Genomic DNA, 25900 nt, shown 5'->3' with positions numbered 1-25900 from the left:
GGCTACCTCCACAGTGGTGTACCACCCAAACTTGCTATTTCTCCTGGCCATGTGTTCATGGTTCCTGTCCCTTCATAGCATCTTCTTTTCTTTCATTCTTCCTCCTTCTCCCCTTGGTCTCTCCTCCTCCGACCAGGTCACTTCAAGTACACCTACCTTTAATCCCTCCTGTAATTGGCTATTGCCAATTTTATTTTACCAATATTTTTAAATCAAGAAACAAGATTTCAATAACAAAAGCCTATAAATGTGAGAATTCACTTGTTGGATTAGACCTTCAGGTACAGAATTGGTATTACTATATATAGCAACAAACCAAACATTCTTTAAAATGTATATGTGTTTACAGGACACAGCCAATCTATTTTTTAAAAATGCATCAAAACGAAGAAGGTAACTGAGAGCTAAATGAGATAGACAGGTCATATGAACCACCTTCTCTGCTGTCTTTGAATAAAAGCAAGTCCTCTCACAGAGATGCATGATGAAAAATAGTATGCAGAATCAGCAAAAAGGAATTCCAAAGAAAGCATTTTAATATTGATTATGTGTTGAGCTCCTCTATCTTTGAGGGACAGAACAGAAACTTCTACTTACAAGATCCTCCACATTAAACTATTCTCTTCAATGTGCCATCGTGACAACTCTGCTCAGCCACCAAGAATGTGATTTCTCTGGTTTCCTATCAAGAATTATAGGGGACTTTTGGGATAACATTTGAAATGTAAATGAAGAAAATATCTAATTAAAAAAAAGAATTTACCATTCGGGGGGGGGGGAGACTTATACACACCAAGGACCAAGACCACTCAACATAGTAGGCTTATGTACCACAGGGGCCAACAATTTTTGTACCAACTCAAGAGGCATCAGTTTCAGGATGCCTGGAAAGGACATATACAATTATAGAATCACTATGAAAAGAGAAGCCCAAAGCTATGACATAGTCTTATTTAAGGGCAATGAGTCCAGGAGCACCTGGTTTTATACAGGAATTTTCTGGAAGTGTAGTAAATTAGCTAATTTTTTCAGATTATTTGAAGAAAATTGATCATCATTTTCTTCCCACAGAGGAGTGTTTTTCTTAGCTCTTTAACTCAATTTGTCATGCCATAACTGGGTTCTGCTAAGCAATTGTTTCCATTGTGGTGTTTATAACTACTAAAAAGAAAGAATGAAAGAAAGAGGGAAATTGGGAAGGAAAACAGATGGGAAAACAAGAGAGATGAAATAAACACTCATTAACCTTGAGTTTAAAACTCCTAGCAGAAAATGTGGCATGTATAATTGTCCTTCCATAGCATACAGCAGGCATAAGTTATATCATCTAGGTTGCTTAGCCAAAACATCAGAGTCCCAGACTGTGCGAGTCACTTTTCTAAAGCTGGTTTGTATTGCAATTGCACAGACATATGCCATCCCATCATATTGCTAAGTAAAAGAAGGCTTTCTTGAATTTTATGTTAAATCATGTCATATTCTGCATTGTAAAAGAATTGAGATTCCTACTGAATCAACCAGAGGAACAAGACGACGGAAATAAATTCTTTCCATTTGCATTTTGGCTTTTCTATATAAATTTCGCCAAAACAGACTTCAATACATATTAAATTAGAGCAAAAGTGTGGACTATTGAAATTTAAAATTCTACAAGTTAGAATATTGCAATGATAGGATATGAGCAATTCTACATGTGCATATCACAATATAAATAAGATGGTGATTGTAAATGTGACCCCAATCAAGAAAGGATATCATACTGCCTTCTGTAAATGTGTGTCATTTTCCAGTGATTTCATACTTAAGTGTTATCCACAAAATCCCTGATCTGGGACTATTCTTTTCTTAAACAAGATATGCCCAGATATATGGATATATTCATATATGAATATACATACATATATATGTGTGTGTATATCTATATCTATATCTATGAAAATTGCACAAATGATGCTATAGTTTCAAAATTTTCTTTTACTTTCAGCAAGAATTTAATTATAATAATTAGACCAGAGAAGATGTGCAGTGGCAAATTAAATTGCATAGCTGATTTCTAGTGTAGAAGTTGATTCTGCTTTTAGACAGTTTCACAAACAACTGATTGTAAGAACTTTACACACGTCAATGCAGAAGAAAGCATGATATTTTCCTTCTCATCTGATGGACCAACATAAAAGTACTGTATACTGCTGCATATTTCAAACCTTGATCAGTAGGAAAGCCTAAGACTTGGCATAAATACAAACATGGCCATCAATCAGCCATAAAAGGGCATTACACTGCTCAGGATGTGATGCTCTGTCCAAATTTACAAGCTATTTGCAGAGTCTCTGAGACTAATGGATGTATAAAATATTCCAGCCAACTAGTAAAATAGTCTGAATGATTGAAAAGTACTGTAGCTGACTGCTCTGATTAATGAAGAGTAAATTACTGCTAATGCGCATAATAACTGTCACGAGCTATATTTCACTGGGTGGCAGCCAGGACTTTATATGGGCTCCAGTAGTTTAAAAGCCTCAGGTAAAACAATGACTGGTTAATCATTGGGAAATCTCACAAATATATCATGGACTTTGGCTAAAAGAAAAAAAAATTCTAGGGAGCTATTAATCCTTGTCCAACCCCAATATGAATCATAGAAGGCTTCTGAGATCTGACTTTGTTTTCAGACCCTTTAAAATATGACTGCATTTAAATAAACTTGTCTCTTAGAAGAAAGAATTAAACTCTAAGTTGTGTTCATTCTTTCTAACTTTAGATGCTATTCTTACCACCCTCTGCCAAGAGAAGAAGTGTAAAGTTATATGATGATGCTAACTCACAGGCTCATATGTGGCTGAGACTCCTGGGCAGGCAGCCAAAGGATCATTGCAGAACCCTGAATTCATATATTCTTCTGCTTACTGGATACACAGCTCAATATGTCCAGAAAAATACAAAATATCATGTATGGTAAACACATCGACTCCATCTACCCTACAGAGCATCCAGCCTCAGTACACAGCATACTGGAGTCTCAACTCTTTCTCTTTGCAATGAATGGTCTGAGTTTCAAAAAAAAATCTGCTGCTCTCCAGTGTTATGAAAGAAGAGGTTCATCCAGAAGTTATCCCAATTAAAAGTACGAGAGCTACAGAACACATATACCTTTGTGTCATTTAAAAGACAAGAATCATTAATTTCAACCATTTTAAGTTATGGAGTGTCTATAATCAGATTTAAGGACAAGGGACTGAGTTCTGGTACAGATAAATTTTTAAGGAGGTCATGGCTAATTATCCTACAAGTCTATGAAAGGTCAGAAAAGCAAGATTAGTACAGAGCACTTAACAGAGAATCCTGAACATATTTAGCATAAAGAAAGTTTGAAGCCCTGATCACACCATGGACTAGATGGGGTTGTCAATACTCAATTTATGAGTAATCCTGGCATTCCTGAATTGAGATCAGGGCATTTCCTCAAAAACCATTTGGGAACTAGAGGAGCACTGAGATTACACCAACCTGAAGTGTAATTGAATTGATTGTTGATGGCTTCATGATTCCTTGATCTTGTGTGTCCCGTGCAGAGCATCCTCACTGGAATGCATCTAGTAAGCAGATATTGAATTTGTGACAATCAGCTATGTAGGAAAGTGAAGCAGCAGCAGCAGCATTTGAGGACATGTTTTTAAAGTATTTTATACATATTTAGTTTTACATTTATTTTCAAAATCAATTTTTAAACTATGTTTATCCCTTGATAACTGCACACATAAATTTACTTAGGTTACATTTATACCCTTATCTCCTCCTCTCTCAAACTCCTTCAGGAACCCATTATTCCCCTCACAGCTTCACTGTTTCTTCTCAGTTCTTCCCTCCCCTTCTCTACATGTCTTCTCTTGCTGCTATCTCACATATTAGTGTTAATCATATGCTCAAAGGTGCAGGGCCATCTACTAAGGGAAGGAAAACCCGTCATGAACCACATTACTAAAGAGAACTTCCTCTCTCTCTCTCTCTCTCTCTCTCTCTCTCTCTCTCTCTCTCTCTCTCTCTCTGTGTGTGTGTGTGTGTGTGTGTGTGTGTGTGTGTGTGTGTCTATCAATTACCAATAGATCCTCTGCTATGGATGGGACTTCCTGAGATCCTTCCCTTTCCATGTTCAAGTGTTGACTGGTTTGATGTGGTTTTAGTCTTGTGCCAACAAACACAGCCTCCGTACTTACTGAGTTCAACACAGTTATATTTAGAAGTCATTATTTTATAACAGTCTTCAAGACGTCTGGCTCATACAACTTTCTTCCTTATTTTGTGCAATGTCACTCTAAGTCTTGGATAGAGAATTAGGGTATGAATGTGTTGTAGATATTACAATTAGTGCAGAGCAAGCCACCATCATTTATTTCTGCACAGTTAACAGTTTTGATACTCTGTATGTCATCCACTACATAAAGAAACTTCTCAGCTGAGAGGTGCAAGTTATACTAGTCTATGGGGATAAGGATAAATATTTAGATGGCAATTTGATACTATGTTTCTACCATAATAATGCTAGTAGGACTTACAACATACCCAATGTTCTTAGCCAGATTAACAGTATCAGGTATAAGTTTCTACAATCAATATTCAAGATAAACATTTGTACAAATTCTCATTTTAATATTAAAGGATATTTTAAACTTAAAGAGGTTAAAGCTTTTTATCTAGATTGTAGATGGTGTTAGAACTTCAAATGGAGATTCAATACACTGATATCTAGCCCAAAGTTTTCTGACTACACAAACACAAAAAGATACACACATACACACACACACACACACACACACACACACACACACACACACACACACACAACAAATGTATCCACTCAGCTATTCTTCTATCTATACATATGTCTGTCCATTCATCTATGTGTCCATTGGTCAATCCATCTGCCCACTAAACCAGCCAGCCAGCCAAACCACTATATCTTTGTTTGTTCCCTCAAGTATTTTATGGTTTAGTTCCCCATCTGCATCATGGGTATTGATATGTATAGCATTTTCCAAATCAGTATGTCCTTTATTCTATAGCTTTTCTTATTTCTAACTACCTATTATCTGTCTATCACTACTTCAAACTTTTCTGAATATAGAGAGGTTCAGATCAAGTGGAGCCTTCCTTACAAAGCATTCTGCACATTACTGGCACACATCATTAAGACCTTGAGCCCTCTCTCTAATGTGAATATTTGTATTGTTGTTTACCCGTTATATATGAGAAAACAAAAGCTCTATCATCTATATCACTTTATCTCCTGTTCTGAAGGATAATTCAAAATAGGTGCCCATGAAGTTGATTAAATAAGTCATTAACAGTAAAGAGATCTTGAAAAATAATTTGTTCCCTGAAATATGCTAAATACATGATGATGGTTAAATGTATGAGAGTTAAAGCATATGGTTTCCACTATGTTTGGCTACTTTTTCTCTCTGATATCTTAAGAATAAAGGAATAATTGATTCCCTAAATACAAAATGGGTATATATCACTTACCTTAAAAAGGTTTACTGACTTGACATGAGGTAAACTCAGAATAGTTTGGGGTACCTAACAAATACTAAACAAAATAAGCTGTTGATACAAATAATTTTTTCATGTTTTTACATTAAATTTTTTTAAATTTTATTTCAAAAAGACTGATACCACATTCCATTTTGTGGCATTCCAATTCCATCTGTTGTAAGTGTACAACAAGGTTATAAAGTATATAACTAATCAAGATTGAAGATTCTAGGAAGTTGTCAGTCATGAAATCTAAGCTCAGATTCACAGAGATCATACAGAAAACAGAATAAAACACACATGCACACACACACACACACACACACACACACACACACACAAAGAATAAAGGAATCAAAGAGACATGAGTGAGAACAAGGAAACCCTCCCTAAAGAAGGCAGGTAAGTGAGCTCAAATGAACAGATTTTGATAGATTGTAAAAAGGAAGAAAGCATTCCCACTACTGATGAATTAATAACAATGACCATAAAAAATTGTGTGATTTATCACCTTAGTGTAATATAGACAAATTGGGCGAGTTTTATAACTACAATGGTTAGAGTCACTAAAACAATGACTAGTCACCATAGTCAGACCATGGTGCTTCACTGTGAATTTCAGGACAGGATCATCCAAGGCTTGGTTGACAACACAATATAAAAGACGATCAGAATGTCCATGAATGTGGAACAAAAAAAGGGACCTGGGGAAGGAAGAGGGAGGGGAGGATAGCCCACGTCCGGCCTGAGTTCCCCCATGCTCTGGGCAGGCAGACACAGGAGGGCTGCCAGAAGCTTTCCACTCAGACCCGGGTGGGCATCCAAGCCTCGCATCCACTCAATGGGGGTGGACAAGGGGCAGCGTCTGACCTGGGGACCTCAGGGGGTTATGGGAGAGGGGGATAAGGGAAGAGGTTCCTAACAGTGACCAGAGTTCACAGCAGATCTTGATGGAGCAGAGACTCTCTATGGTTTAAGAGCTTTATTATAGAAATTCAGGGAGAAAGAGAGAAGGTAGAAGGTGGAGAGAGAGAGAGAAAGAGAGAGAGAGAAGGCTAGAGAGAAAGAGAGTAAGAGGGAGAGAACAGAGGATAGGACAAAGAGAAAGAAGAGAGGAGAGAAGACAAAGAGAAGGGAGACGAGGTGGGAATGAGGGGTAAGAGGAAGACAAGAGAGTGAGAAGTAAGAGCATAAGAGAGAGCGAGGTAGGGCTGAACACCCCTTTTTATGGTTGCTAGGTAACTGGGAAGGAGTTTAGCCTGAAGGTCAGAAGCTTGGACCATTGTTTACGTGACTACTGACCATGCTTCTCTTGTGGGGGCTGGGGGGGGGGGTGTGGTAACTTAGGCAGGAGCCAGAGTTCCAGGAGCATAAGGGAACACCTACTATGTCATGAAGGTGAATTATGACCACCAGGGTTCAGACCTCAGCTCGAATGGAGACCAGCCTCTAATTCCCCACACATGAACATTAACTTTTTGTTTATTCCAGTCTGAATAATCCATAACTAAGATAGACTATTGGTCAAGACAAAGCCAACAACATCCACAATTTTCTAATAGTGAGGTAATTATAAAGGGAAAATAAAGCAAACAATTCCACATAAAATCAACGTTACTTGACTCAGGGACAAGCACTCTAATTCAATACTCAATATCAAGTGGTTAACCTGAAATCACATACACAGAGGTAAAACTCAACAGATTTAGAGGGCTGTATTTATAGTTCCTGTTTTATTTGAGAGTGTTTGTGTATGATAATTATTAAAACAAGAGACCATGATTTTTTTCTTTTTACTTTTATTTATTTATTTATACTCCAGATTTTATCCTCCCCCTGTCTACCCTCCAACTCTCTCACATCCCATACCTCCTCTCCACCCCTCCTGTCTCCACAAGGTTGTCCCCCACCCTCATCCCCCACTCAACCAGACCTCCAAACTCCCTGGGGCCTCCAGTCTCTGGAGAGTTAGCTGCATCTTCTCTGACTGAACCCAGACCCCACAGTCCTCTGCTGTATGTGTGTTGGGGGCCTCATATCAACTGGAGTATACTGCCTGGTTGGTGGTCCAGTGTTTGAGAGATCTCAGGGTTTCAGGTTAATTGAGAGTGCTGGTCCTCTTACAGGATCGCCCTCCTTCTCAGCTTCTTCCAGCCTTTTCCTAATACAACCACAGGAGTCAGCTGCTTCTGTCCATTGGTTGGGTACAAATATCTGCATTGACTCTTTCAGCTGCTTGTTGGGTCTTCCAGAGTGTGGTCACAATAAGTCCCTTTGTGTGAGCGTTTCATAGCCTTAGTAATAGTGTCAGTCCTTGGGACCTCCCCCTTGAGCTGGATCCCACTTTGGGCCTGTTGCTGGTCTTTTTTCCTCAGGCTCCTCTCCATTTCCATCCCTAAAGTTCCTTCAGACAGGAATGATTATGGGTCAAAGTTTTGACTGTGGGATATCAACCCCATCACTCATCACTCATCACTTCCTGCTGGAAGTGGGCTCTGTAAGTTCCCTCTCCCTACTGTCCAGCATTTCATCTAAGGTCCCTCCCTTTGAGTCCTGAGAGTCTCTTACCTCCTGGGTCTCTGGTGCATTCTAGAGGGTGCCCCCAACCTCATACCTCCTAAGGTTTCCTGTTTGTAGGATTGTGAATGGCAGCTTGGTTCCTGGTTGAGCTGTTAGAAACCCAGTGATCCTAATTGGATGGCAGGCATTTTGCCTGGTTCTGGACATAGGCACCTGACACGAGGCCACAGACCTCCATAGATTTGTGGCCATCAATCACGTAAGGGTAGCAGCCCAAGCCCCTCCATAGGCTCAAGACAGATCTCCATTTTAATGAGGTAGCTAAAGGCCTGAAGGGCTTCCACAATTAAGCTTTCCTTCCCAGACACCCCTCCCTGCAAAAGGTATTTAACCTCAGGCCCTCCCTGAGAAGGGGGGTGTGGTTTTACTCATCCACATCCCACCATGACAATAAGTGCCTTAAAACCATGGACTGACACTTTTCATAAGGATCTGCAGTGGGGAGCAATGAAGAAGGCCTTCTTTAAATAGCTGCTTTCTAACCTCCCTGTAGAAGGCCTCTCAGTGCCCCCAGCTACAAGCACCAAGTCAAACCAGCTGCATGCTGACAAGCCAATGACTCTCTCCCGAGAAGACCAGCCAGGTTCCCCCCTTTTCCCCCTTGGCCCTGGGCTAGATTCAGCCGAGAGCCCCTACTTCATTCTCAGCTTTTCCACGGCTCTCAGTGGTGCCTGGATGCCAGAGAGCCTGAGAACCAGATGGCCCCAGTCTCCTTGCAGGCCTGGGGACCTCTGAGCCATCTCTGGATGTACCATAACCTCAGATTGAACTCCCCACCACTGGAGCAGTGCCCTGCTGCTTCCCATAGCCCAACATGGGACAAGCACTGTCAAAACTCCAGTATCCTGCCTCCTTGAGCAGCAGAACCCTGTGGCAGAGGGATGTGGGACCCCACTAACCCTACACCTGTTTCCATATATTCTGCTGGCCCTCAGGGCTTCAGGTTCCCCTCTTGCCCCACCTGACCCTCACTTTCCCTCGCAGGTCCCTCTCTCCCTCACCACTTGTGATTGCCCTCTTGTCCCTCCCTCCCAAGTGGGACTGAGAGGTCCTCACTTGAGCCCTTTAGCTTATTGACCGTGTTGAGTTCTGCAGACTGTATCTTGGGTATTCTGATTTTGGGGGGGGGCTAATGTCCACTGATTAGTGAGTACATACTATGCATGTCCTTTTGGGTAGGAGTTACCTCACTCAGGATGATATTTTCTAGCTCCATCCATTTGCCTGCAAAACTCAGGATGTCCACGTTCTTAATAATTGAGTAGTATTCCATTATGTAAATGAATCACATTTTCTGTATCCATTTTTCTGTCCTAGGACTTCTGGGTTGTTTCCAGCTTCTGGCTATCACAAATAAGGCTGCTATGAACATAGTGGAACATGCACCTCTGTGGCATGGTGGGTTATCCTTTGGGTATATTCACAAGAGTGGTATTGCTGGGTCTTCGGGTAGATCTTTTTCCAATTTTCTGAGGAACCTCCAGATTGATTTCCAGAGTGACTGTACCAGTTTGCAATCCCACCATCAATGGAGGAGTGTTTCTCTTTCCCCACATCCTCTCCAACATGTATTATCAACTGAGGTTTTGATTTTAGACATTCTGAATGGTATAAGGTGAAATCTCAGGGTTGTTTCCATTTGCATTTCTCTCATCACTAAGGACTTTGAACATTTCTTTAGGTGCTTCTCAGCTATTCAAGATTCCTCTGTTGTGAATTCTCTATTCAGTTCTATAACCCATATTTTGATTGGGCTGATGTTTTGTTTTGTTTTGTTTTGTTGTTTTTTTCTTTTTTCTTTTTTTTTTTTTCTTTTGAGTTAGCTTCTTAAGTTCTTTATATATTTTGGATATTAGCCCGCTATCAGACATGGGGTTAGTGAAGTTTTTTCCCAATCTGTAGATTGCTGATTTGTCTTGTTGACTATGTCCTTACAGAAGCTTTCCAGTTTCATGAGGTCCCATTTATCAATTCTTGATCTTAGAGCATGAGTCATTGGAGTATTGTTTAGGAAATTTCCTCCTGTGCCAATGAGTTCAAGGCTCTTTCCCACTTTCTTTTCTATTAGATTCAGTGAATCTGGTTTTATGTTGAGGTCTTTGATCCACTTAGACTTGAGTTTTGTGCAAGTTGACAAATATAGGTCTATTTTCATTTTCTACATACAGACAGCCAGTAAGACCAGACCATTTATTGAAGCTGCTTTCTTTTTTCCATTGTGTATTTTTGGCGTTTTTGTCAAAGATCAAGTGTCCATAAGACACTCTTCCACCACAGTATATAACCAGTGATTATACAGCAAGTAACTTGGCCAGCCAAAGGTGGAATAGGAGGCAGAGTAGCAAGGTGGCCAGATATCACTCTGTTCATAGAACACTGTTCTAAGAACAATTGCTTCTTGCAGAGGATCTCTGGTGGGATGACAGAAATGAGGTAGAACAGAAGATGAGCTTTGTAGATGAAAAAGTTCCCTATGAAATTATATATGACATACCTTCATCTTGAAAAAAATATAAATTCTAAATAACCTGCTACTCACAGCAATTCTGCGCATGGTTGGTATACAGACTTCAAGTACAGGCTAGCTATGTGCCTGCCAGGGACAGGAGAAATGCAGACCAAGCCACAGAAGAAACTGTTTTACTTTTTTAGTCTAAATTTGATTAATGGCTGGTAATTTAAAACACTTCAACTAAAAGAGAAACAAAACTATTAGGAAACAAGTGTGAAGCCTATCCTTCTGCAGTGAAATCTAAATAATCAAAATACATTCTGAGCTGAAAAGCTTTCTAGCAGTTACCTCTCTTAGGCCTCCAAGTAGTAACTTCATTCTCCTGGGGAATCCTCAAGGGTTTGAGAATAGAACATTTAAAAAGAGAATATTAACTAAAATACTAATTTACAAGTCCATAGCAGCTGCTGTGAAATATCCTGATCAATATATTATATTCTAAATCCCATTTTATAATGAGTCACATTGATCTCACAATTGCAAGAGTATAAATTCAAAAATCCATGAATAATTTTTAAGCATGTACTGAAAACTAGCTTTCTGTATTGACTTCAAAATCCCCTCTAGAGACATGTCAATTCTGACATTTCATAACAGCCTTCACAGAGAACTTTTGACCTAAACTGTGGTAGCAAAGCTTTCAACCAGTCATCAGTACTATGGCTAGAAAAAGTCAAGGGGGTGGGGGTTGAGGGGGAGGGGCAGAGTGTGTGTGAAAGGGTTCTTTCAGGGATCAGTGGGGTAAGGAGCATGACTCTCTACTTTCATTTCTTCTTTTTATTACTTCTTAAGGCACCTTCAATATTTAGGGAACTAATTAGGAAGTTGTGTTGGAGAAACTATATTCTAAGTTTTTTTTATTGCATGTATGATGAGGAACATCAAAGTTATTCACAAATCCAATCCACTGATTTATGTGACAAATGCAGCAAATATATACAATTGCATGATGAATGTAATGAACAACTAGGGAATTGCTGTCATATATGCTTAGATTTTATTCCGTGCTTCTTTGCTATCTATTGCTGCGATAAACACCATGAACCAAAGCACCTCAGGGAGGAAATGCTTTATTTGGTTTACTCCTTCCAATCACAATCCATCACTGACAGGAGAAGAACAAGAACTATGAAGAAGGCTGCTTGCTACCTTGTTAAGCCTGCTTTCCTTTGCAGCCACAGACCACTAACTCTCTGATCATCAATTAAGAAAATGGTGCAACTGCCAATAGGCCAATCTGATGAAGGCAGTTCCTCAACTGAGGTTTGCTCTTCCCAAATGACTCTACTTTGTGTAAAATGCACAAAGGGATCAAGAACATCTACTATGAAAACTCTAACTTAGATTCTCCTACACTTTCACTTTCACTTTGTAACTTGCTCTACCTTTCAAGCTATATAATATAGTGTTTTAAAAATAATTTTCCTGAAAGTCATGCAAGTGAAGGCTTGATTGTATTAATGAAAAATATAACTGGAGAGAGACTATTAGCGAATATTAGTGGTACAGAAATGATATATTTAAAATATAGCCTATGAACTCTGGATATTCCATAGGTGTGAACTTTATTCACGTTCTTTGTTAAAAATGAAGGTAAACCACACTCTATGCATTGAAAAGATCATTTTCTTTTCCTTTGCAGAAAAAGTGTATGAAGTTGAGGTAAGGAAACGCAATAGGAAGGGCTGTGCTAAACTACTTATTGCTAATAAGGACTTTGATTCTGTTTATGCCAGTGGAGATGAAGCAAAAATGCTAGAAATGGTGAATATTTTAAGGGAATACTGTAGAACTTCTAGTATGTAAGGGGCTGAGGTGTCTAGATTTGAGATTTGGGAGACTTGGAAAATGCTGATATATATTGCTCTTGGTAGATCTTTTGGGAGACAGCCAGATATCAGAAGGAGTCATGTCTTAAGAGGCCTCCACATGATCTACCATATAAGGAATGAGCTTAAGGAAAAGGTTCATAATGAATGGGGGTTTCAGAGTAAAGGTTTGAGATAAGCATATGTATCCGAATGTAAAGATAGCCTTTTGAGCTTACTCTACGTGAGTCGAAAAGTATCTAATCCTTAAGACAAAGAAACCAGAGATGAGCCATGAGAACTTGATGATGTAACTGAAGATATAGAAGCATTAAAGGAGACATTGAAGAAAGGGCTTCAGAGTGAGCAAGAAACTGGGAACTTAGAAAAAGGAGGAATTAGTAACCACATAGAAAGAAGCAAATGATCAGACCTTGGAAGAAGCAAAATAGCTACAATTACTGTGCTGTGCAAGTTAAGGTGGCATCAGATAATTTCATGGGAAAGAATGAGCAGATATACAATGGCATTGTTCCTGTCAGCCATGAACCAATGGCCTTGGGACGGATTTCTGCAGGATTATGTTGGATGTGAAAACTTTACGTATTATCAGTTTCTTAGAGTTTCTAGTCTTTCCAATCTACTACTTCTAAAATGTGTGGTATTTTCCTCACATAAAAATTAACCCATCACTATTTTTAAGAATAGAGATTTCTAATCTCTTGTGCATTGTTACATCCAATACTTATGCATTGATACCCTGCTTATAGAAGCTTTTTCTGCCCTGTCTTGCTGTATGAAGTCTGTTCCTGTAGACTTTTGTTTATTCCCCTAGAAGGAATGCCTCTACCTGCCCAAAGAATGCCAGAGGCAAGATGTTTCCTCCTCTTCAACAACAATGCAGCTTAGAGGTGCTCTTCAAACAGGCCCTATTTGGCCATGAGGTTTTCACTATCCTAAACTCCTAAACATATCTGGTGCAAGTGATGAGAAATATTTCATATGTATCTTATTCTCTTTCTGTCTTGAACTCTGAGCTATCTACAATACAAGCTGCACATAGTACCAGTAAAGTCACCCTGGAGCAGAATTGACTAAACCAGAGGTTCTCCACCTGTGGATTGAAATCCCTTTGGCAATTGAGTGACCCTTCTGCATGGGTTGCCTAAGACTATCTGCATATTATATTTTTAGAATATGATTTATAAAAGCAAACTTACAGCTTTGAAGGGGTAACAGAAATAATTATGGTTGGGGTGGGGTCACAGAATGTGACCTGTATTAAAGGGTCAAAACACTAGTAAGTTTGAGAACCACTGGACTAGCATCCCTGATCCTATTGCATTGTGAATTTGACGTGAATTCCTTAACACCAATCCTAGTTATTCTCCATATTCATTTTATTCCAACTGTGTCTTACTATATAGTTGTGTAACCTAGACTGCCTTTGAATTAGCCACTGCCTACCTCACTTTTCCCTCAACAAACCTAAAAGAAGACAGCCACAAGAACAGAATGCCAACTTTAACAACAAAAATAACAGGAAGCAACAATTACTTTTCCTTAATATCTCTTAACATCAATGGTCTCAACTCCCCAATAAAAAGACATAGACTAACAAACTGGCTACACAAACAAGACCCAACATTTTGCTGTTTACAGGAGACACATCTCAGAGAAAAAGATAGACACTACCTCAGAATAAAAGGCTGGAAAACAATTTTCCAAGCAAATGGACTGAAGAAACAAGCTGGAGTAGCCATCCTAATATCTGATAAGATTGACTTCCAACCCAAAGTCATCAAAAAAGACAAGGAGGGGCACTTTGTTCTCATCAAAGGTAAAATCCTCCAAGAGGAACTCTCAATTCTGAATATCTATGCGCCAAATACAAGGGCAGCCACATTCATTAAAGAAACTTTAATAAAGCTCAAAGCACACATTGCACCTCACACAATAATAGTGGGAGACTTCAACACACCACTTTCACCAATGGACAGATCATGGAAACAGAAACTAAACAGGGACACACTGAAACTAACAGAAGTGATGAAACAAATGGATCTGACAGATATCTACAGAACATTTTATCCTAAAACAAAAGGATATACCTTCTTCTCAGCACCTCATGGTACCTTCTCCAAAATTGACCACATAATAGGTCACAAAACAGGCCTCAACAGATTCAAAAATATTGAAATTGTCCCATGTATCCTATCAGATCACCATGCACTAAGGCTGATCTTCAATAACAAAAAAAATAACAGAAAGCCAACACTCACGTGGAAACTGAACAACACTCTTCTCAATGATACCTTGGTCAAGGAAGGAATAAAGAAAGAAATTAAAGACTTTTTAGAGTTTAATGAAAATGAAGCCACAACGTACCCAAACCTTTGGGACACAATGAAAGCATTTCTAAGAGGGAAACTCATAGCTCTGAGTGCCTCCATGAAGAAACGGGAGAGAGCACATACTAGCAGCTTGACAACACATCTAAAAGCTCTAGAAAAAAAGGAAGCAAATTCACCCAAGAGGAGTAGACGGCAGGAAATAATCAAACTCAGGGGTGAAATCAACCAAGTGGAAACAAGAAGAACTATTCAAAGAATTAACCAAACGAGGAGTTGGTTCTTTGAGAAAATCAACAAGATAGATAAACCCTTAGCTAGACTCACTAGAGGGCACAGAGACAAAATCCTAATTAACAAAATCAGAACTGAAAAGGGAGACATAACAACAGATCCTGAAGAAATCCAAAACACCATCAGATCCTTCTACAAAAGGCTATACTCAACAAAACTGGAAAACCTGGACGAAATGGACAAATTTCTGGACAGATACCAGGTACCAAAGTTGAATCAGGATCAAGTTGACCTTCTAAACAGTCCCATATCCCCTAAAGAAATAGAAGCAGTTATAAATAGTCTCCCAGCCAAAAAAAGCCCAGGACCAGACGGGTTTAGTGCAGAGTTCTATCAGACCTTCAAAGAAGATCTAATTCCAGTTCTGCACAAACTTTTTCACAAGATAGAAGTAGAAAGTACTCTACCCAACTCATTTTATGAAGCCACTATTACTCTGATACCTAAACCACAGAAAGATCCAACAAAGATAGAGAACTTCAGACCAATTTCTCTTATGAATATCGATGCAAAAATCCTCAATAAAATTCTCGCTAACCGAATCCAAGAACACATTAAAGCAATCATCCATCCTGACCAAGTAGGTTTTATTCCAGGAATGCAGGGATGGTTTAATATACGAAAATCCATCAATGTAATCCACTATATAAACAAACTCAAAGACAAAAACCACATGATCATCTCGTTGGATGCAGAAAAAGCATTTGACAAGATCCAACACCCATTCATGATAAAAGTTCTGGAAAGATCAGGAATTCAAGGCCCATACCTAAACATGATAAAAGCAATCTACAGCAAACCAGTAGCCAACATCAAAGTAAATGGAGAGAAGCTGGAAGCAATCCCACTAAAATCAGGGACTAGACAAGGCTGCCCACTTTCTCCCTACCTTTTCAACATAGTACTTGAAGTATTAGCCAGAGCAATTCGACAACAAAAGGAGATCAAGGGGATACAAATTGGAAAGGAGGAAGTCAAAATATCACTTTTTGCAGATGATATGATAGTATATATAAGTGACCCTAAAAATTCCACCAGAGAACTCCTAAACCTGATAAACAGCTTCGGTGAAGTAGCTGGATATAAAATTAACTCAAACAAGTCAATGGCCTTTCTCTACACAAAGAATAAACAGGCTGAGAAAGAAATTAGGGAAACAACACCCTTCTCAATAGTCACAAATAATATAAAATATCTCGGCGTGACTCTAACTAAGGAAGTGAAAGATCTGTATGATAAAAACTTCAAGTCTCTGAAGAAAGAAATTAAAGAAGATCTCAGAAGATGGAAAGATCTCCCATGCTCATGGACTGGCAGGATCAATATTGTAAAAATGGCTATCTTGCCAAAAGCAATCTACAGATTCAATGCAATCCCCATCAAAATTCCAACTCAATTCTTCAACGAATTAGAAGGAGCAATTTGCAAATTCATCTGGAATAACAAAAAACCTAGGATAACAAAAACTCTTCTCAAGGATAAAAGAACCTCTGGTGGAATCACCATGCCGGACCTAAAGCTTTACTACAGAGCAATTGTGGTACCTCACTTCTTGTAACAGAATTACTATGTATTTGTTTTTCTTTTTATTTTTTGACTATTGCTTTAGAATTTATAGTGGATATAATACATTTTAATTAATCCATATTCCATTTCCTACTACCTACCTCACCTCTACTCACTCACCCCATAACATTTCCCTCCAGTAGGCACTTAAATAATAAAATAAATGAAAATCTCACCTCTCATTCAAAATATTAGAAAAGGCAGTAGAAAACTGTTTGAGAATATTTGCCCTATTCCAACCAAAACATATCAACAAAAGTCACACTTCCTACAGTTTATCTGGGTTAAACAAAAGTCAATCTCTCTTTTCTCCTGGAGAAATTAAAAGGAGTGGTATTCTCAAAGCAAATACTTTCCCAGCTAAGCCTGAACGCACATGGTATGCACTCACTGATAAGTTAATATTACCCAAAATACCCAAGATACAATTCACAGACCATATAAAGCTCAAGAAGAAGGAAGACCAAAGTGTGGATGCTTCATTGCTTCTTAGAAGGGGGAATAAAATACTCACAGGAGGAAATATGGAGATAAAGTGTGGAGCAGAGACTGAAGGAAAGGCCATCCAGAGACTGTCCTACCTGGGGATCCATCCCATATACTGTAGCCAAACACAGATACTATTGCAGATACTGGGAAGTGCTTGATGACAGGAGCCTCACATAACTGTCTCCTGAGAGGCTCTGCCAGAGTCTGACAAACACAGAAGTGGAGTCTCACAGCCAACCATTGGGCTGAGCGCTGGGTCCCCAAAGGAGGAGTTGGAGAGGGGACTGAAGGAGCTGAGGGAGGTTGCAGGCCCATGGAAGGAGCAACTGGACACCCCCCCCCTCCTCCGAACTCATGGGGACCAGACCACCAACCAAAGAGTGACCCATGGCTCTGGCCACATATGTGGCAGAGGATGGCCTTGTTAGACATCAGTGGAAGGAATGGCCCTTGGGCCTGAGGTGGTTTGATATCCCAGTGTAGGGAAAGGCCAGGGCACGAAGGCAGGAGTGGGTAAGTGAGTGGGTGGGGGAACACCCTCATATAGGCTGGGGGGGGGCGGTGGGATACGAGTTTCTGGAAGGGAAGCCTGGAAAGGGGATAACATTTGAAATGTAAATAAAGAAAATCTCCAATAAAAAATTATGAAATTTAAAAAGGAAGGAAAAGGTCCAAGGAATTATCTGTTCCTAAAGACCTCAACAAATCAAAGCTTATGTGGATATCCTTCAAGAACTGTCAGATTCAAAGATGTAGAAGTAAATGGGTTATGGAATCTTCCTTCATAGTTAATTCAGGAAAGCTGCCGAGGCCAGATACATAGCAGGGGAGTCCCTGCAGGAGGCCCAGAGAGGCCATTGCATGAATCTACAAAACTGAAGCCTAGATTGAATTGCAGATCCCACAATGCTAGAGTTGTGAGATGTCTACCAGGGACAGCTGGCTAAATGGAGGAGAACCAGTCCAAGAGCGAGAAATATGTTGTGGTCTGCAAAACTGAAAGGGAAGAGCCGTCTAAGCTTTTTGACATAGAATGTTTGGAGCTGCAGAATTTGACGTTTTCCTGCTGGGTATTAGGCTTACTTTGGTCTGGCATTTGGTATTTCTTTTCTCTCTCTCTGTCTCTCTCTGTATCTGTCTCTGTCTCTGTCTCTCTCTCTGTCTCTCTCTGTCTCTCTCTCTCTCTCTGTCTGTCTGTCTGTCTTTTGTTAATTATCTTTAATCTTTTTTACAGTCCAGTCAATATTCTCCTCCTACTCCACCTGCCAACAGTTCCTCATCTCATTCCTCCTCCCCCATCTCCAAGAGAACATCCCCACCACCACCACCCAACCACCTGACAGGCCTCCCCACTCCCTGGGGATTCAAGTCTCTCAAGGGTTAGGTTCATCTTCTTCCACTGAGGCCAGACCAGGCTTTCTTCTGCTGTATATGTGTCAGGGGCCTCATATCAGCTAGTGTATGCTGCCAGGATGGTAGCTCAGTTTATGAGAGATATCAGGTGTCCAGGGTTAGTGGAGACTGCTGGTCTTCCTATGGGGTCACCCTTCTCCATAACTTCTTCCAGCCTTTCCCTAACTCAACCACAGGAGTCCCTTAATGCAGTCCATTGGTTGGGTGTTAAGTATCTACAATCTGTCTCAGCTGCTTGTTGGGACTCTAAGGGGTAGCCATGCTAGGCTCCTGACTTTAAGTATACCATCGCATCAGCAATACCATCAGGCCTTGGAGCCTCCACTCGAGATGAATCTGAATTCGGGCCAGTTATTGGACCTCCTTTCCCTTTGTTTCTTCTCCATTTGTGTCACTGAAGTTCTTTTAGATAGGAACAGTTCTGGGACAGCGTTTTTGACTGAGGCAAGGAAACCCCATACCTCCACTTGATACCCTGTCTTCTACTAGAGGTGGACTGTATGAGTTCCCACTCCCCACTGTTGGACATTTCATCAAAGGTCCCTTTAAGTCCCAAGAGTCTCTCACCTCCCGGGTCTCTGGTACATTCTAGAGGGTACCCCCACCTCCCACATCCAAAGTTGCCTATTTCCATTCATTCTGCTGTCCCTCAGGGCTTCACTAATGTTACCCCTCCCCAATACCTGATCATGTTCCCCTCTTCCCTCCCCCTCCCTTTTCCCATCCATGTCCCTCCCTGCCTCCACCCTTTTTTTTTTTTTTTTTTGGTGTTTTTGAGACGGGGTTTCTCTGTATAGCCCTGGCTGTCCTGGAACTCACTTTGTAGACCAGGCTGGCCTCAAACTCAGAAATCCACCTGCCTCTGCCTCCTGAGTGCTGGGATTAAAGGTGTGTGCCACCACGCCCAGCCCATGATTGTTTTCTTCTCCTTCCCAAGTGGGATTAAAGTATCCCCACTTGGGCCCTTCAGCTTCTAAAGCTTCTTGAGTTCTGTGGATTATATCCTGGGTATTCTGTACCTTTTTTGGCTAATATCCACTTATTAGTGAGTGCATACCATGGATGTCCTTTTGGGTCTGAGTTACCTCACTCAGGATGATATTTTCTAGTTCCATCCATTTGCCTGCAAAACTCATGATGTTCTCCTTCTTAACAGCTGAATAGCATTCTATTGTGTAAATGCACCACAGTTTCCATATCCATTCTTCTGTTGTGAAACATCTGGGTTGTTTCCAGCTTTTGGCTATCACAAATAAGGCCTTTATTAACATAGTGGAGCATGTTCTACTGTGGCATAATGGGGCATCTTTTGAGTATATGCCCAAGAGTCAAATAGTTAGGTCTTCAGGTAGATCTATTTCTAACTTTCTAAGGAACCTCCAGATTGATTTCTAGCTTGCAATGTCACTAGCAGTTGTGGAGTATTCCCCTTTCTCTACATCCTCACCAATGTGTGTTGTCACATGAGGTTTGGATCTTAGACATTCTGAATGGTATAAAGTGGAATCTTAGGGTTGTTTTGATTTATATTTCCCTGATGATTAAGGACTTTGAACATTTCTTTAAGTGCTTCTTGGCCATTTGAGATTCCTTTGTTGTCAATTTTCTCTGTTCAGTTCTATACTCGATTTGTAATTAGGTTGTTTGCTTTTTTGGAGGTTAGTTTCTTGAGTTCTTTTTTTTTTTTTTTTTTTTTAGTGATAACAAAATTTTATTGTAAAATAGGAAATTGATATATAAAAAGGAGTTTAAAAAAAAAGAGGGAGGCAGGGTGGAGGGTGGATAAATGCAGACAGGCTTTGCAGAATGGAAGGAAAGTAGGTCCTGGAGGATATGGACCCTATGAGGGCCCAAGATAGAATCTTACAGGGTGTGGGGTAGGGTGATATTTCATTGTAGGTGCTAGGGTCCAACAACTGGCTGGATAGGATTTCACTGGGTCAGCAGAGACCTGGCAACTACCAACCTATTCCCCAACTTGGGCCAGGAACCACTACTCAGAGAGAGGGCTGAGCCCTCTCTCAGCCTTGAAGTCATGAGACAGCAAGGAGAGGGAGAGGCTGGTGATGGGGACAGGATACAGAGGCAGTCAGTCTGAGTCAGGCCCCACTTTCTTGACCATTGTTTTTTTTATGGGGGGAAGTAGACTGGTCCTTCTTGGTCTTCAGGTAGCTGGAGTGAGCCCTGCTGTCTCCAGACTCCTCTGTAGCATGGGCATCCTTTAACTCTAAGGCCTCATTCAGCTCCCGGAACATCTCAAAGCGTTCACGCCCGCGGATCTTGAGGGTGAAATACTCTCCATCAAGTGTTTTTTTCTTTTTTTTTGGGGGGGGGGGAGGCACTGTGCAGGTGGGCAGCGCTCTTTGCACTACCTGGGGTCAGATCAGGGCAAGGGACTTCCTTTTTGGGGAAATTTTCTTCCTCTGTACTCCAGTCTCTCCCAGGGCAGGCACAAACACGAACCTCAAAGCTGTCCGGTCCCAGAAGGTTCCCACTGGAGTCTTCCAGTGTGATGATGGTAAGGATAGGTCGGCGGTTTATGCCCCCCATGCAAGAGCTACTACACATGTACTTGTAGTGGATGGTGGTATACTCAGAGCCGACCTCGGGTGGCTCGTAAGGTACCACCACACTGTGGCGAAAAGTCTGCCTGTCTTCCAGATATTCGGCATACAAATTTCCTTCCACCCTGATAAGATGCTGGGGAGGAGCCAGGCCATCACCATCGGAGCAGCACTCATGGTGGGGGCAGCGTCTCACGACCTCCAGAATATGCTGTGACTTCTTGAAGATGGCCATGGCGCGGACACGGCTCCCAGCTGGAGGTGTGGCGCTGACTCACAACTGCACAGGGCACGTCTTCGCCAGCTGGCAGAATAGCTTATTGAGGGGAGGAGAGTACAGTAACAGACTTGGCTGTCCCAGACTGCAGGAAGCCCAGGTGGAAGCCATAGTTGCCCTGGTAAGTTTTTTGAGAAGGGACAAAAGATGACGGGGGCCATGGAGTAGCTGGGGCAGGGGCCACTGGCCCAGGGGTCTCAGTGACAGGGTCCTGTGCTGCAGGAGCTCCTAACACTTGGAGGGCTTCACTTGGGCCTTCAAAAAACTCCTCAACATCCTGGGGCAGCAACAGATCGTCCATGGAGTGAGGTGATGGCAGGATATCTTCTGGAGGAAGTAGTTTCCATAAGCCTGAAAATGTCTCCTGACTCAGAGGGAGCTCGAGGCTGATATCCGACTGTGACTCCTCCATGGCAGTCATCCAGTCTTCGGGAAGCGTGACACCCTGCTGGGAAGGAGGAGGATGAGGGCCTGAATGCTAGGTGCCCCCTAACTCTACCTCTTGAGTTCTTTATAGAGTTTGGATATTAGCCCTCTATTGGATGTGGGATTAGTGAGGATGCTTTCCCCAATCTATAGATTGCCTATTTGTCCTATTGACTATGTCCTTTTCCTTACAGAAGTCTTTCAGTTTCATGTGGTCCTATTTATCAATTCTAGATCTTAAAGCCTGAGTCATTGGAGTTCTGTTTAGGAATTCCTTTACCCCCCTCTCAAAATGCCAATGAGTTGGAGGTTCTTTCCCACTTTCACTTCTATAGGATTAAGTGCATCTGGTTTTGTGTTGAGGTCCTTGATCCACAAGGACTTGAACTTTGTGCAAGGTGACAATGGATCTAATTTCATTTTCCTATATGTCCACTGACAAACCATCACAACTTATTGAAGGTGTTTTCTTCGTTCCGTTGCATATTTTTGGCTTCTTTCTCAAATATCAAATGTCCATAAGAGTGTGGTTTTATTTCTTGGTCTTCAATTCTATTCCATTGACCAACCTGTCTGTGACTGTACCAATACTGTGCAGTTTTTTATCACTGTTGTTCTCTAGTAAAACTTGAGATCAGGGATGTTGATTCCCCCAGAAGTTCTTTCATTGCTAAGAATTGTTTTCACTATCCTGGGCTTTTTGTTTTTGCATATGAAGCTGAGAATTGCTCTTTCCATGTCTTTGAAGATTTGTGTTGAAATTTTGATGGGGATTGCATTGAATCTGCAGATTGTTTTTGGAAAGATAGCCAATTTTACTATGTTAATTTTACCAATCTTTGAGCATGGGAAATTTCTCCATTTTCTGAGATCTTCTTCAATTCGTTTCTTGAGAGACTTGAAATTCTTGTCATTTTACTTGTTTGGTGGGAGTTATCCGTGATATTTTATATTATTTGTGACTAGTGTGAAGGGTGTTGCATACCTATTTTATTCCTCAACCTGTTTATCATTTGTATAAAGGAAGGCTATTAATTTGTTTCAGTTAATTTTGTATTTGGTTACTTTGCTGAGGTTTTTTATCAGCTGTAGAAGTTCTCTGGTTGAATTTTTGGGTCACTTATATATACTACATTATCATCTGCAAATTGTGATACCTTGACTTCTTCTTTGCCAATTTATATGCACTTTATCTCTGTTTTGTTTGTTTGTTTGTTTGTTTGTTTTGGTCTGGCTAGAACTTTGAGTACTATATAGAATACATATGAGAAGACTGGGCATCCTTGTCTTGTCCCTGATTTTAGTGGAATTGTTTCAAGTATCTCTCCATTTAATTTGATATTGGCTGTTGGTTTGCTGTATATTGCTTTTATTATGTTAGGTATGGGCCTTGAATTCCCAATCTTTCCAATCTTTTGACATGAAGGGGTGTTGTGTTTTCTCAAATAATATTTCAGCATCTAGTGAGATGACAATGTTATTTTTTTCTTTGAGATTATTTATATAGTGGGTTATGTTAATGGATTTTTGTACATTGAACCAACCTTGCATCCCTGGAATGAAAACTACTTGATTGTGGTGAATGATGGATTCAGTTTGCAATAATTTTATTGAGTGTTTTTGCATTGATATTCATAAGCAAAATTGGTCTAAAGTTCTCTTTTTTGGTTGGGTCCTTGTGTGATTTAGGTATCAGAGTAATTGTGGCTTCATAAAATGAATTATGTAGTACTCCTTTTATTGACTTCTATTTCCTTAGGAGATATGGGCCTATTTAGATAGTTTACCAGCTCTTGATTTAATTTTGATATGTGGTGTCTGTCTAGAAAATTATCCATTTCATCTTGATTTTCTAGTGTTGCTGAATATAGGCATTTGTAGTAGAATCTGATGATTTTTTTGAATTTCCTCCATTTCTGTTGTTATGTCTCCCTTTTAATTTCTGATGTTGTTAATTTAGTTACTCTCTCTGGGCCTTTTTTTAGTTTGGCTAAGGGTTTATCTACCTTGTTGATTTTCTCAAAGAACCAGTTTTGGGTTTTATTGATTCTTTGCATAGCTCTTTGTTTCTATTTTGTTGATTTCAGACCTGAATTTCACAATTTCCTGTAGTCTGTTATTGATGCTTATATCTGTGGATTCTGACTTCTTTCCTAGGTTTTCCATTTCTAGGGTTGCCTCTGTTTGTGATTTATTTATTGTTTCTACGTCCATTTTTGGGTCTTGAACTTATTTGTTCAGTTCGTGTACCTGTTTGATTGTTTGCCTGCATTTCTTTTAAGGATTTGTTTCCTTTTACCTGTGTTTTCTTGTATTTCTTTCAGTGAGGTATTTACATTCTCCTTAAAGGACTCTACTATCTTCAAGAGATGGGATATCAGGTCAGCACCCTAATTATCAGGTGTGTTGGTGTATCCAGAGCTTGCTGTGGTGAAAGAACTTCGTTCTAATGATACCAAAGAATATTGGTTTCTATTGTTTATTGTTTATGGTCTTGTGCTTGCCTCTAACCATCTGGCTATCTCTGCTATTAGCTGGTCTGGTGTCTCTGTCTGGAGTCTGCCTCCTGTGTCCTTGGGTTGCTGCAGGTCTCCTAGGATGCCTGTGGCCCGGAATGTAGCAGACCTCCTGGAAGGCCTGCAGACTCTGGACCAGTCTTCATAGAGCCAGACAAGCTGCTGATTTCTTTACCATGTCCCCTTTCCCCTTTTATGAAATGGTAATGCATGAACTGTGCCATTATATATTAGACATATGTGATTTGCTTTTTTGTACTTTGACTTCAGAGGGATTACAATTAAGAGATTGCCTGAGTCTTTTAAAGAGCCCTTCACTGACAGACTATGGAGACATTTAAAATTTTAATGAGTTTTTCATGTTCATATGGATACAAGCAATTTGAGGTCCAGTGAGTTGAATATGGAAAATGTCACCTATAGGCTCACAAATTTGAATACTTATTCCACAGTTGGTGGAATTCCTCAGAAAGAATTGCAAGGTGTGTCCATGTTGGAACTGTGTCATTGATGGCCATTTTAGAAGTTCAGAAGTCCATGTCATTCTCAGTTTGTTCTTTCCTATTCTGCCCATAAATGTTTTCTTTCATAAATTGCCTTGGTCATGGTTTTTCTTCACAGCAATAGAGAAGTAACTAAGGCACTCTATTAGCTCCCCATAATGACTGATCATATTTAAACACCACCCAGAATGACCTCTTACAAAGACAGAAATCATTAAGACAGGAATAATTCATGCCTCTGCACATAACTAAGAAGTATTATTCTTTAAGACAAAAGAAAATAGTATTCTGTCATCTACCATGAACATCTTATCTGAGAGGTGATTTAGGATTTCTGTTTTTCACCTCTGCTAAAAACACTAATCCTGATGAACATCATCTGATGCCTTAATTAAAGATAGCAAGGAAAGGATGTGATTTTCCTGTTTCGTTTCCCCCAAAATAATTGCCACAGTAAAAGTTTCAGAAATAAGTGTCAGTCTGCAAGGTTACATTGGGTTAATTTCTTCCAAATTAAAATCTCTCAAATTTATTCTGATTTCCACCAATTTCCTTTAGATAAGCATCTGTAATTAAGTGTTGGCAGGCACATGCATGATCTTTACAGCAGTGGCTGTCATCTAGAATCTTGCAAATCCAGTCTCCTGTTGTAGCTTGCCTAACCTGGCCACAAATCTGCACTGTATTTTATGTTACATATGTTTCAAGCCCATAATTGTGCTGTTGTTTAACTATACAATTAATAAAAGCTCTAACCTATATCAATGGAATCCACATTCAGAAGATGGAATTATCCATGTATTTAAAAGTATAATAGACTACCAAGCAAAGTATAGGTTTTACTGTTCTGGATCATTTGACTGTTGTGATACCAATGAGGATTCTCAGTGGCCCATCCATATATAAACTGGACTGATCTCAAGGATCTATACAGATTGCTATTTTCTTTCTCCATTTTTTCCAGCTGCCACTACTACTTACAACTTTCTTCCTGGTCAATTCTCCCTAAGAGAGAATTTTGTAGCCTGAAAGCAGGCTTCCTGATAAAGATAATATAGTGAACATCAGA

General features: G+C 40.1%; 1 pseudogene; it reads right to left on the bottom strand.

Annotated features, from left to right (window-relative positions):
• Trp53-ps (transformation related protein 53, pseudogene) lies at nucleotides 20242-21881 on the bottom strand (annotated as a pseudogene).

Source organism: Mus musculus, chromosome 17, assembly GCF_000001635.26.
Source record: "Mus musculus strain C57BL/6J chromosome 17, GRCm38.p6 C57BL/6J".
In the NCBI taxonomy this organism is placed as follows: domain Eukaryota; kingdom Metazoa; phylum Chordata; class Mammalia; order Rodentia; family Muridae; genus Mus; species Mus musculus.
The sequence above is the reverse complement of the archived record's forward strand: the minus strand, read 5'-3'. Positions and strand labels throughout refer to the sequence as shown.